The 13,222-nt window shown below is 44.5% G+C and overlaps 1 protein-coding gene across 2 annotated transcripts in view; it reads right to left on the bottom strand.

Annotated features, from left to right (window-relative positions):
* The window catches only part of PLS3 (plastin 3), a 48,611-nt gene extending 44,737 nt beyond the window's left edge, over window positions 1-3,874 (bottom strand). The window contains exon 1 of one of the 2 annotated variants that reach the window (XM_008501676.2): window positions 3,692-3,874. The gene's annotated coding sequence lies outside the window, so the exon portion shown is untranslated. Of the gene's footprint in view, window positions 1-1,118; window positions 1,185-3,691 lie in introns of those variants that run through there. The other variant, XM_030448875.1, reaches the window with a different exon arrangement.
* Between the last annotated feature and the right edge of the window lie 9,348 nt (window positions 3,875-13,222).

Genomic DNA, 13,222 nt, shown 5'->3' with positions numbered 1-13,222 from the left:
GAGGGCAGGGTCTCAAGTTGTGCCAGGGGAGGTTTAGGTTGGATATCAGAAAGAATTTCTTTACGGAGAGGGTGATCAAGCATTGGAATGGGCTGCCCAGGGAAGTAGTGGATTCTCCATCCCTGGAGATATTTAAAAAGAGACTGGATGTGGCACTCAGTGCCATGGGCTGGGAACCGCAGCGGTGGTTCAAGGGTTGGACTTGATGATCTCTGAGGTCCCTTCCAACCCAGACAATTCTATGATTCGATGATCAGGTACCAGCACAGGATTAACCTGTCTCACACATGGCAGAGCAAGAGGCACCATTGTCAAACACCATTAGTGAGTGGGGACTCTGCTTTGCAGGACATTGCTGGATTTATAGGAAACCTGGACTGGAATAACACACACAAGACAGACACAGCTTTACCATCACTTCTGTTACAGGCAGTTCACTTGGAAGAAAATCAAGCTAACAGGCCCATATCCAAAGAGAGACAAAGGTCCCCAGAGGGGTTTTGCCCGCAGCACTGAGCCTTTTAAGAAGGAAAGAAATGCAAAACATTGTAACTGAAAAACAAAACAAAACAAAAAACCAAACCCACCACACACTAACAGACAAGCAAAACCCACACAACAAACACACAAACAAAAACCCAAAACAACCAACCAAACACCACAAAGGAAAATTTTGCTATAAAGCAGGACTGGGTTGGTCTTTGATGTTACTGAAAACACAGCCTCTTTGTGTTGCTACACCTATCAATTAACACTATGTAAAACAGGTTACCAAGAACACAGATAAGGTGTACAAATAAAACACTACCCCCTGAAATATCACTACCAAGACAACATCAAGTGCTAAATGAAGCTATAAGTGATCAGGTGTACTTACTACTGATCATTACCTTCTACTTTGCAAGAAAGTGGATTAAAATATCTATATAGAAAGATGATAGGAACACCCTGCTTAAAATCACGGCCAATCATGTAAAAAGAAAACTATTTTTCTTCTCCTGATGTGTTACACTATACAAATTAGCAAAAACAAAACCCCTGCACTGATGTTTCAGGAAATGGAGCTCTTGCAGTTTTATTACCCAAAAGACAGGCAGGAGTTTCAACATGAAGCTTACCTCTTAAGATATTCACCAGGCACTTGGATCACTTGGATTACTGGGAGCTGCTTAAGGAAAATTACAGAATTTGGTCCTAACATCCTTTTCAACCAATCACTGAGTAGCATTTGCATTTGCTTCCAACAGTCAAAAGAGTTGTATTTCTACTTCTTCAGAGTCAGATAAGTTGCTGCACTAGACAAGCAAGTAAACATAGGAAAGAGTTACTAGAAGATAACTGCTTGAGTGGATTCAGCAGCAAACACATTAACAAGGCTGAAATTCCTTCACTCACCATCTAAATCTCACAACTGAAACCTGGATCACAGAAGTTGGTAAGGGAGCCCCAGGGGAAGGACTTCCTCTGCATTTATCCCGAATCCAAGCATCCATCAGCTGAATACCTAATGAAGTCATCAGTCCTTAGAGCTCTTCCTACTGTGAAACTAATCTAGCCAAAACTAGTAAATAGGTTTCTGGAGTTTGGGGTATTCTTTAATCTGGGGATATGTTTGCCTACTTTATAGGAGGGGAAACTTGGTTAGATTAGTTTTGATAAGAGAACAAAGACTCTGGTTAAGCATAATTCCTTATAACTAGCACTGAATAACTGAGTTTAGTAATCACATTATGATCTCTTAACTCAGACAAAGAATGAGTAATTCATCTTTCACATGCAAAGAATTCCTTCAAAGGCGCTTAGTTACAACCAAGCAACATCCTCAAATTGTTAAACTTTTGGCAAGATTAACGGGCTGTGATAACAGCAGTGTTTCAGAAAGAGTTCTCTCAGCAGATCACTTTATAACATACTTTAAAAAAAAAAAAAAAAAGTTTTTCAGATGCAAAATAGCAGGTCTGAAATTTAAAATCTCTTTGTGCACAGACCCCCACACCCCACAGAAGGCCATCAAACACCCCTGGAGCAGGAATCAACTGCAGAATATTGCACCCAGGAGACCTGGCCTTGTATCCACTAACCACCCTGAAACTGCTCTCCACTGAAAAAGTACCAGCAGCTCCTCTTTGCACAAGATTTCTTTTCAAAACAGACTGAATTTCTGTAAATCATTATATCATTCTACACAGCACTAACACGTTGATCTCTGTAATCATTTCCCCTTTATTACCCCAGTTCCAGCTGTTGTCTTGAAATTTACTCTGAGCAAGTCTCCCAATATTAAGGAATTTTTCTTCTAAGGTTACCAAGCTTACGGGGGAAGTCACAAGTGTTACTGGTTGAACAACGGCTCCAAGTTCTCATGCAAAAGCAATTATCTGAGGTATCTATTATCTTATATAGTCTCTTCTACAGACTGCCCAAAAACAGGAAGCCCAGCTCTCATGTGCACACACATTCCACTGGGGTTGTGTAACAGCAATAACAACCTTGGAGGCTTATTCAATGGCATTTGCTCAGAGCTATACCAACAGCTCTCCTGGAAAGAAATAAATGAGCTCAAGCTCTGCACTGCTTGTAAGGTATGGATGCTATTGCACAGCAGATTCATGCAGTCTGTCCCAAGGAAGCACTAACAGAGGGTTAGATTCCCATCCACGTGTCTCACTGCTATTTCCACTTCAGTAAGAACTTACAACTTAAGGACAGTCATACCTGCAGAGTTTGTTCCCTCTGCGAGCATCGAGGCTTCATGCTATCAATGAGAGTATTTACAGCCAGTGCCAGGGTGTCCCAGCCTTTCCCACGCAAATCTCAAGCTTCACCTCCTGAAAAGTTCCCTGCTCTTCCCCTTCCCTTCGCCGGCTCCCAACAAGAAGCCATTGTTTGGGGGAGCAGGGTGACACTTCCTCTCCCAGTCCAGATCACAGATGTATAAAAATAAACCCACACATCTGCCCCACTACTTCACTGTATTTCAACTCTTTTCAATGAGATGAGAAGTTGGGCCACATTTCCTCACTTTTTCTGCTTCGGGAACACTATCCTGCACAACAGACAGAAGTTAAACGCAAACCGAATCCCCTTTTCAGTACTGCTCTGCGATAACCCGCAGCGGGCCGCAGCGCTTCCCCTGCCCTGCACCCGGGCCGTGTTTTTATCAACTCGCACAAAGCCCGAAGTTTTGCAGACTCGGGGCTGTCGCTGCGCGTTCCTCTCCATCCCAGCCCCAGCGCTCACGGCCCAGCCCGGCCGCACCAGACCCAACAGCGGCCAGGGGGCAGCGCATCCTCGGCGCCGGGCCCGCCCCGGCTCGATCCGCGGGTGAAGTTTTCCAGGAGAATGAATCAGACGGGGACCTCTCCACCGCCACGGGGAGGCTGAAGGGGCGACCGGAGCGTTCTCCGCGTCCGGGCGAGCACCGACAGGCGCTGTCTCCGCTCTCGCCGCGGCTCCGCACAGGGTTCCGCGCCCGCTCCCTCGCTCCGCGCCCGTCCCGCCGCCTCATTGTCCCGGGACCCGCCGGGGCGGCGGCGCGGGGAACCGCCTGGCCGGACGCGGAGCCCAGCGGCAGCCAGGGCCGGGCCGGGACCGCGGAGCCGCTCGCATCACCGCTGGCCCCCACCCAGGGCCGGTATCGGCAACTTTCACAAAGTCAGAGCCGCGCTGGAAGGGTTTCGGGAGTACTCACCGCCCGTGTGCCACGCAGAGCCGAGCCAAACCGAACCGTGCCGAGCCCCAACACCGCTGCCCGCGCTCGGTGTGCCCGGCCCCACCGCCCCGGTCGGATTGGGCCGTGCGCCTGCACATCACGGCCTCCTGGCGCGGCGATTAGGCGGGCGAGGAGTCACTCAGGGCGGGGAGGAGCTGCTGCCCCAGCCGGGGCGCGCCCCCGTCCCCGCTCTCGCCGGAGAGTTCTGCTCTCCCTTCTGTCTTGCCCTGCCTGCTCCTATCCCACCCCCCGTGCGTGCATTCCAACAAACATCCCACGTTTTTGCCCTGTATGCAGCTCTCTTCCGAGCAGGTATTGCTCGTTCCCTACAAGCATCCCTGCCTTCTCCTGTGCTTGAATCCCTCCTCCAGTGCCAGACCGTATCCTTTCACCCATGGGTGGTCAGCTCTGCCTCCCTTAGCCCTGCCACTTACACACAGGACTTCTGGGCTCCCCTTGCAATCTCTCCTTGTCTCCCCAGGAGCAACTCTGCTGGCTGGTGCTGAAGATGCCCAGGGGCAGCTGGTGCTAGTGGGGTACCCGACACAGAGGAGGCAGGGGCTGACCAAGGGCCTGGCTTCCACAAGGAGCATGTGGGGTGCAGGGACCCTGTGTCCTTGCCCTCTATATTTCTGTGTCCCTCGGCTGTCCCCACCCAGGCTTTGGCTGTGTGATTTCAAATAGATGGCCTCATAAACTGTCCTGATTTCTACATTTGCCACGCAGACATTCGCACCAAAAATTACTAGATGGGTTCAGCAACACTTTTGCATAGAAGTTGTAGAGAATATAAGTTAATAACTCGCTTCTCTCGTCTTCAGACTGAGAAATAAAAAAGCAAAAACACTGCCCTGGGATGAAGGAGATGAATAGAGGGAGGGGACCAGGAGTTTAGAACTTCTGCAGAGCAGGGCCAGAAAATGAGGAAGCTGTTTCTGCAAACAAGGGACCTCAGATTCCCCAGCAGCCTGACCCTGACATCTCCACCAGGCCCAGAAGAAAACACTGGCTCAGGTATTAATATATTCTTCTGGTTTTAGAAGAAAAGCAGATGTGTTCAGGCACACAAGACCCTTTTCAGGTCATAAAGATGAAACATTCCTGTGCCTGGAGGTGAGAAGAGCACAAAGTAATAAATTCAGACATAAAACAGGAATTCATTCAAGCTGCTTGCACTTGTATAGAGTAATAGCACATTTCTACCACTGTCAGAAAAATTAAGCTTGCAGAAAGGTGACAGTCACCTAACAAACTACAAACAGATAAGGTGCACACCAACATCAGATCATTCTTTCTCTTCTCTTTCAAAAGTAAATAAATGTAGGGCATATTTGGCTAGAACTGCCAGCAAAACCCGCTGTAATGAGTATTTCTCTATGTTACTAATGTTAAAGGTGCATATCTCTGGATCTGAATTGCATAGTCATGAATTATGTGTCTTTGTATGAAATTAATTATTTACAGAAAGACTGGAAGTTCAGTCATTACAGAATTAAAAAAACCCCACATTTCATTGTCAAAGCAGTCAAGAAAAATAATTCTGCAGTTAATTTTCCAAAGCTACAAAATGACAAGGTCTCAAAGAGTGGTCCCACATGATGGAAGTGATATGGTTCACAGTGGGAGTTTCCTCATCACATTAGCATGAGCAGCTTCCTGAGAAGAATTAAGACTCTTCCTCTCATCCAATTCTTCTTTTTATACAGTTGGATTTCTCATTGGATGTCAGAAACTCTTACATATTCATCAATTCATTAGATTAGCTCTCAGAAGATAGGAGTAGTCCTTCTATACTGATGTAAGGATTAGTTCAGTTTGATGCTCTGTGGTGGTGGGTCCTGTGTTCAGATTAGGCTGGTGCTTCACATTGTATTACAAAAACAACAGAACTGTGATTATTTCTTATTCTGGCTGCAAGTTGTAGCAAAAAAAATATACTTTAGATTACTTTTTGCCAGATCTAACCAGAATATCAACATAAAAGAGTTAGAGACAGGAAATCATGTTTGTAGATCTTGACTATTCAGAAAATGCAGATTATGTGTTTCCATGCTCTTCTTTTGTCCAAACCAGAAGTATGAAACAGTCAACTCTTTGTTCTCCAAATGTGGGAGTGAAATATTAAACATATTGAACATCTACCAGTTATCTTTTTATTAGGATTTCCCCATGTCTTCATGCACAAAGTTAAGCTAAAATAGACATAGCTATTAATTCAGTTATAACCCCAGCTCAGTATCCTGATCATAGGTATCAAGTTTAGTTTAAGATTTTTATTGATTATTCAATGTAATTACTATATTCTGAGCCAGATGTAAAAATGTGGAGGTCATTTGCACATAACTAGCAAATGCCTTTTTGTAATAACACACAAGTGCACATTCTTAGGTGATTATAGTTTAAAACACTCAACATCACAGATACAAGGTCTCCTTTCTCCCCAAAAGTAAACACAACACTATGAAATTACTTCCCTGTGAAAGAGTGAACAAACTTTTTCAAGAGCACATGACAGCATGCAGTTGAATTCTTATTTCACTGCATCCACAGGTGATGTAGCAGGGGGAGGAAAGGTGAAATTTTGGCAAAGATCACAGGGGAAAACCAGTGGCCTTATAAAAAGTCCCATGGAGATTTAAAAAAGAGATTGACACACAGAGAAACACTGTTGTGGGCAGTGTTTGAAATGAAGTTTGTTACATTTTTCAAGTCCTTTCAAAAAGATTGTTATTTACAAAATGACAATGTTTGCACAGAGGGACTTTCCACATGATGGCATGAACAGGGAGGCCTAAAAGGGAACAGGTATTTCCAACCTGATTTATGCCATGGGTAGTTTTATTTAATATGACTTTTAAGTAAAGTTGTAATAAAATATTTTTGTAGAAAAAATGCACTTACTTGATGCCGACTTCCCAAACTACCAGCATATAGAAATTTAGGAAGAAGAATATAGGCCATATGTTTTGAAGAGAAGTTTAAACATGCTTCATTAATTCTATTCTTCAGCAGAGTATGGTGAATTTGACAGGTATCAGAAAAAGCCCTGGCTATAGAGCCACAATGAAAGTACCTCCAGCTGGATTTTTCTGTTGAACATTTTCAAGTCTAAGGATATGAATTTCTATAAATGTTGTTATAATAATCACCAGATGGATGAAGTGCTGACCCTGCCTCCAGTTTGCTACTGACTCCAGTGGAAGCTGGACCAGCCTTCAACAGACTTTGCCACTGCCAGATTAATGTAAGTGTGACTCTGTGCCTAGAGAAGTGAAATTAATTTTAATTATATCTATTTAAATGTCAGCTCCGTATCTGGCAGCTTAGAGATACATCTCCTGCACTGCTTTTCAATTGTGTAAAAGTTAAATCTTTGCTCTTGGTTGAACTATTGCCAAGTGGTTTTAATTATGGTCACTTACCTGTAAGACTGCCTTACTGAGGCAGTGTTCAGGTTAGCAAGTGACTATGAGGAAAAATAATGCTTGTGTCTTCTCAACTGCAAATCTAACTCAATTCTGATAGAGAGCTCCTGCCATCATCACTAATAAGAAAAAAAGCTCATTGCCTGTAAAAGAGGAGACAGTGTTTTGGAAAGGGTGCACAAGATAAAACATGGTCCTAAAAGATGCTGTGAAAGATCATCAGGCATGCATCTTTGCAAGGTATCCCTGATATCTCATGTTAAATCTAGCTAATTTAAGATTAAAATCATCATAGACTCATAAGTGAGGTGTGGTGGCAATAAGGCAGAAGGGAAGGAAGCCTGATGGGGTAATTAAAAACTCGTGTCTCTGGTGCACAGTATGCCAAAGAGACAGAGAGGTGGCAAAACAGATTTGGAGGGTGATAAGCACACAGGTTCAAAAGTTGCCTTTAAAGAAATGGGATTTAGAGGAGTTGGTGTGAAGTTCTTCCATTAGAATGAGGGCATCTGTCCTCAACTAGATATTTGTTTTGTTCCATGCAAGTACTAACCCACAACACTAAGAGAATCTAAAAACCAGAATATTAACTTCAGAAACACTTGTGATCAACCAAGAACAACGGAAGGAGCTTTGGATAGATTTATAAGCTGGTACTGTGTTATATTTTTTTTCCATTGCGAGAAAGCAGATGGAAATCTGCAGGACATTTCAAACTGAAAATCAAATTTACCACCTACATGAAACATTTACTCAAGTAGTTCTGGGTGCTTCACAAATTTTGGTAAAAAATTACCAGTAAGTTTACCCAGCAAGACTGGCCCATGCAAGGAATCACTCTATATTCAAAGTCTACCAAAGTTTGTGAGATTCCTCACATGAATGTAAATTACCCCTGAAGTTAGCACCCTGCCAGCTGCCTCCCCTCTCCCTGTCCTGACTGCCAGATAACAGATATGTCCTGGGACTCTGGACTGTGTTGTGAAACCACCAGTGCCTCCTGTTTATTCTGCTGTAAGTTAAGCTCATACTTTGGTGAAGGGGTTGCCCAGGGTTTAATGCCCCCTCTATTCTGCAATATAGATTTTATTTGTTTGAAATTGTGCTCTTTGCTGTTAAAGTGAGTTTTTCAGTGACTGCCAGTGCTGCATAAGGAGACCTCTACTCCTTCACACCTCCAACCCAGCAGAGGCAAGCCAGAGTTATTCACATTATGTCTTTGCATAGCCCTTAACTACAGTTTTTTTATGGGCCAAGCTTCCAGAGAACTCATTGACCTTTGGAGCATACAGGAGAGTGGTGACTCAAAATTCTATTTGCAGTTCAGATCAAGAGGGTGAACTTCCCTCCTTCTTCATTGTGGACCAAAATTAAAAAGCAGCATGCCAATGAGAAGGTGTTTCTGTTTATTATCTACCTAATTTACTAGCCCATCAAGATCAGGTTCTCAAAAGCCACTGAATCCATACTCCCTTTCTCCTGCACAAATTTGTGTCCAAATAAAACCTTGTTTCCAGAGAGCACAAGATGCAGAAGGTCATACACAGGTAGTTTTGGGCAGAGAACCAAACAAAGTTAGCTGCAAACTTGTGGAAAACAGAGGCATTGCCCATGCAGCTGATGGTCAGCAGTAACCTGGTTATTACTGAGTCTTGAAGGTTTGCCTGCAGCTTCTTATTAAATTCTGGCAGTCTGCTCAGAGCTGGAAAATGTCACCCTGGGATGAGTTTTTAGGAAGAGTTTGGAGGGGGTGGTTTGGCAAGCTAGGGCTGGGTCATTTCATGCAGCTGGTTCTGCACTGGGACAAGACTGAGACAGGAAACAAAAAATCTGATGATGAAGGAGATCACACATGGTATAGAGAGCTTAGGATGGAGTTAACTGGACAGTGTACTCCAAGGAGGACTCCAAAGAAGAACAGTCAGTCCTTCAGGCCAGGCAGACTTGTGAGGGACTTGTGAGCCTTGATTTCCTCGTCCCTCCAGCCTGGCTGCCTTTGGCTCGAATCAATCTAAAATGAGGTACACAGGGTATATGTCAGCTAATGAATAATATTCACCTGCTGAATGATGAGAAAGGGAGGCTGTGTTTGATAACTGAGGAACTATTCTTGTTGTTCAAAGACACTATTTCTTGTATGCTCCTTGTATTTCCCCATTTGCTAGCAACTAATTAGGAATTTTTTGTCTTTCTAGTCCATAATACATTTGTAAATATTTCATTTTTGTTCTCTAAGACTTTTGTCTTGTTTTCTTATTTTTTTTTACCCTCTAACTTTTGCTTCCTCCTCCATTTTACTCATAATGACACACAGTTCACCCAGCTCCTACAAAACTCATCCACCCCACAGCCTCCTAGATCCATGGTGAGTAGAGCAGAGCAGGGCTGTCTACATTCCTGCAAGCCCAGGGCCTGGGAGATGGTATGGATATTTGCCAGTGCTAATAAATGGGGAACTACTAATGACTCTGTAAAGCAGGAAAATTGCAGAACAAGATAAGAATTCCCACAAGCTGATTTGGGATAAGGATAACTACGAGGGGGAAAAAATAAGTTATCCTTAAATGCATATCTCTCTATCCAGCCATATACTTTCTTGTGCAGCCACCACGCCATGTATAAAAGGCAGCAAGATCACGTGTTGAAAAATATTTGTGGCATACACTCAGGTCCTTTGCACCATGCCCAGTACAGCATTTGCTTTGCAGTTTTGCAGCCAGGTTATGGTTTGGGGGGAGACTACTCCTAGCTCTGACTCAAGGCTGCACCACGCCTGCCAAACTAAACAACTCATGGAGCTCCAGTCAGGCCCAGCGTGCACAAAATCCACTGCAGTTTTTGGGAGAAACTGAAAGGAGCAGTTCTCTTACAGGTTTAGTCACCACAAGACTTTATTGCCTTGTCCTGTGTCCTGCAGAGCAGAGCTCAAGCTGGGCACCCTGATCTTGCGTGGCAGCAAGGCAGATCTGAAGATCTGAGGAGGGTGCTTTGCCCTCCTGGGCTGAATTGAATCTCGAGGTAGCTGAGAGCTGCTGAGGCAGGGATGATCCTGCTGGATCCAAACAGGGAGGTTCTGGTGGGCTCCTGCCTCCCCAGAAGCATGGAAGGGGTTGAGCACTGAGCAGATCAGCATTGGCACATCAGCTAACATTGACATGTTAGTGCTTTGGATTCTTTAAGCATTATTGCTGCTGTTACAGCAGGAGAGAGAAAACTGGCTGAAAATCCTGTGACTTTTGTAGTGAAGTGATTTTGTGGACATGGCAAGAGAGCAGAGCAGCCGCTTGTGGTGGACAAGAACATGAGGAACTGCAGAGACAGGACAAACAAAAGTCAGTCTAGCGTGGTTCAGTTTCAGGTCATCCTGCTGTGGGGCACGGGACAGACAAGCTGCCCTCTCTAAGGTCCTTCCAGCTTTATCTCCTCCTATTGCAGTTTCTATTTGCTGCAGAAAATCACCTCTTAGTGCCAGTCATGCTGGGGTTTCTCTCCCATCTGTGTGTGCCCCACAAGCAAGACACAGGATGAAGCTACAGTGCATGGAGCAGCTGTAGGATTTAGGTGCAATGGGGTAGCATCTTTCCCAGCCCCATAAGTGGTGCTCAGCTCCATCCTCCCTGGCACAGGATCAGTCCTCAGGGAAGCAGTGTGTGGAGTGCTGGATCCAGCTGGCATCAATACTTTCTCCTTTCTGACACCACCACTGTACTCCCTGGGCTTAGCTCTTGCTGTTCTAGTTTTTGCTGATCTAGATGCATTAAAATTAGTTTTTCTCTTGGTGCCTGACTCTGGGCAAGGTTATTAGGTAGCTAGGTCATTGCAGTATGTGACTGTCAGCTGCTGAAACCATTTGCATTGGGCTGCGGGTTGGTAACAACTAAAGACCTTGTGTTAGGTAATGACTAATAAGCATCAAAACTCCTGCAAGCTTCATTTTAAAAACAAGGAATATTTTCTGAAAAGAAAAAAAAAAAACCAAACCAAGAAAAATGCATTTCTGTGTTCTAAAATGATTTGCTTTCATGTGGCAAGAGCCCAACTCATTTCCCCTCCAGTCTGCATTCTGGAATCATTACCACGCTTATTTCCAGTAGTGCAGAAAGTCTTTTCCATATACCTCCTCCTCAGCCAACAATCTGTATCTAATGTTTAATGTTTCCTAGGCAGGAGGAAATGAGAGCAAACCAGCATCTCTACTGTGATGACAGGCACTTTAGAAAATGCAAAGTCTTTCTCTAAAAGCAGTTGCCAGGTCTGAGAGCAGGCCCAGCCCTGCAGACTGTACTCCAGCAGTGCCTCCAAGGAGTGTGCAGCTTTCAGACAGTCCATGTGAGGAGTTCATGGAAAGATCCTGTGTCCCCAGAAAAACTCTTCAGCCAGAGCAGGATTACACATTGTCCTGGCTAAGGGAAGAGTGATCAGCAATAAAGTAGTTACATAAAGTAAAAAGTTTCTCAGACAGGCAGGTCTTTATGAATTCGTAACAAAACTTCTTGTTCATGAATATTTGCTTTCCCTGACACAGAAGACAATTTGTGCCAATTCAGATGGCTGAGCAGAAACTTCATCTTCCACATTCAGATAATTTCCATCACAGCAACTTTTTAACTCCGTACTGTCCTGGCACTTCATACTCCAGCCTAACAGCAGCCTGCAGGTTTTGACCAATAAGCTCATTAAAAAAGTAATTTACTGGAAAAGGACAGTAAACAGCTCATAAAAAAAGTGTTTCTCAGCACCAGCTCCAGAAGGGAATTTCTCCCAGGGAGCCTATCTTGCTCTCTTTGTTAGAGCTGATGAGGACATGCAGGATGGAAGGGTATTCATAGCTGCAATGTGCCTTAAAAATGGAAGAAAATAATACTCTTGCGGGGGGGGGAAGTTCTCTAGTGGGCTAGGCACAGGCAGAATTAGAAAACAGGCTGTGTTGTCCTCAAGCAAGGACACTCCATGTCCTCCTGCTTTTGCAGCAGGCGCCGAAGGTCTTTTGGGAACTGCATATCCCAGCAGTGAGAGGTCCTCAGCTCCCACGTGTAGAAGATACCTGAGATAACCAGGCCCTGGCCATATTGATCTATACAGAAAGGGCAAACTGCTTCTTGAAAGGGCACTGTAGGCCCCTGCTCCCAGCCTTACCAAGCCAAGGACATTCCCCAAAGCATTTGCCCCAGCATTTTATCACTCCAAGGTTTAAGGGCTGTGTCTCTGAAGATTTTTGGGGTCCCTGTCCCAGCAGCCACTGCAATAAAAGTGCCCAAAACTCCATTTCTTTAGAGATCCAACTTTTTTGACAAAGAGTGGATGGTCCAAGACATTTCCAAGAACCACACTTGCAGGAAGGTGGCTTTGTGCTCACCAGCATCCAGCTGGTGTCTCCAGGTACTGGAGCTGTCTTAGACCAGTGGTGTCTGCAGGTACAGCTCACTCCTCTTCAGTATCTCCTGTGCTCCAGACAGAAACAAAACACAATATTAAGGGCTATCAGCACCAAATGCCTCAGATGGAGTAAGAAGCTCCTCTGATGGACAGAGGAGGATCCTGCCTCTGGGCTCCTACTCAACCACAAACAGCACGGGATTGGCCCTTCTCCTAAAAGCTGGGTGTAAGCTGTACAGTGGATATTAAATTTCCCCCAAAAGGTCAGCTCTGGTGAGCAATAGAAGCTGCTGTAGTGGAGTCAGATCAGACTCAGCAAATTGCCCCCAGATCCTGGAGAATAAAAATTCTAACAACAGATTCAAGGGCAACATTTTAAAGCAACAGCACCTGACACTTCATTTTGAATGTGAGGTTAAACGTTTGAAGGAAACTTCAACTGTTGAAAGTGTTCAATTAAATGCAAAATGAAGCATTTATTTTTGCTCCAGTTATAATCAGTCCTGTTCCTGTTCTGTTTCATCAGTCAAATCCTTATTTCCCCATCCTGTAATGGGGAAAAAAAATTAATTTCCCCACTGGGGACCAACCTCAGACCTGGGAGGCAGAAGATGCACTATGTGTAACACACCAAATAAACACCACCCTGCAATGCAAATAAGCCTGTAATGGTTTTACATTCCCAGCTGGAAGGAAGGTTTTTTTCAGC

This window comes from Calypte anna, chromosome 4 (genome assembly GCF_003957555.1).
Source record: "Calypte anna isolate BGI_N300 chromosome 4, bCalAnn1_v1.p, whole genome shotgun sequence".
Taxonomy (NCBI): Eukaryota; Metazoa; Chordata; class Aves; order Apodiformes; family Trochilidae; genus Calypte; species Calypte anna.
Note: the sequence above shows the minus strand (reverse complement) of the source record. Positions and strands in the feature narration are given on the sequence as shown.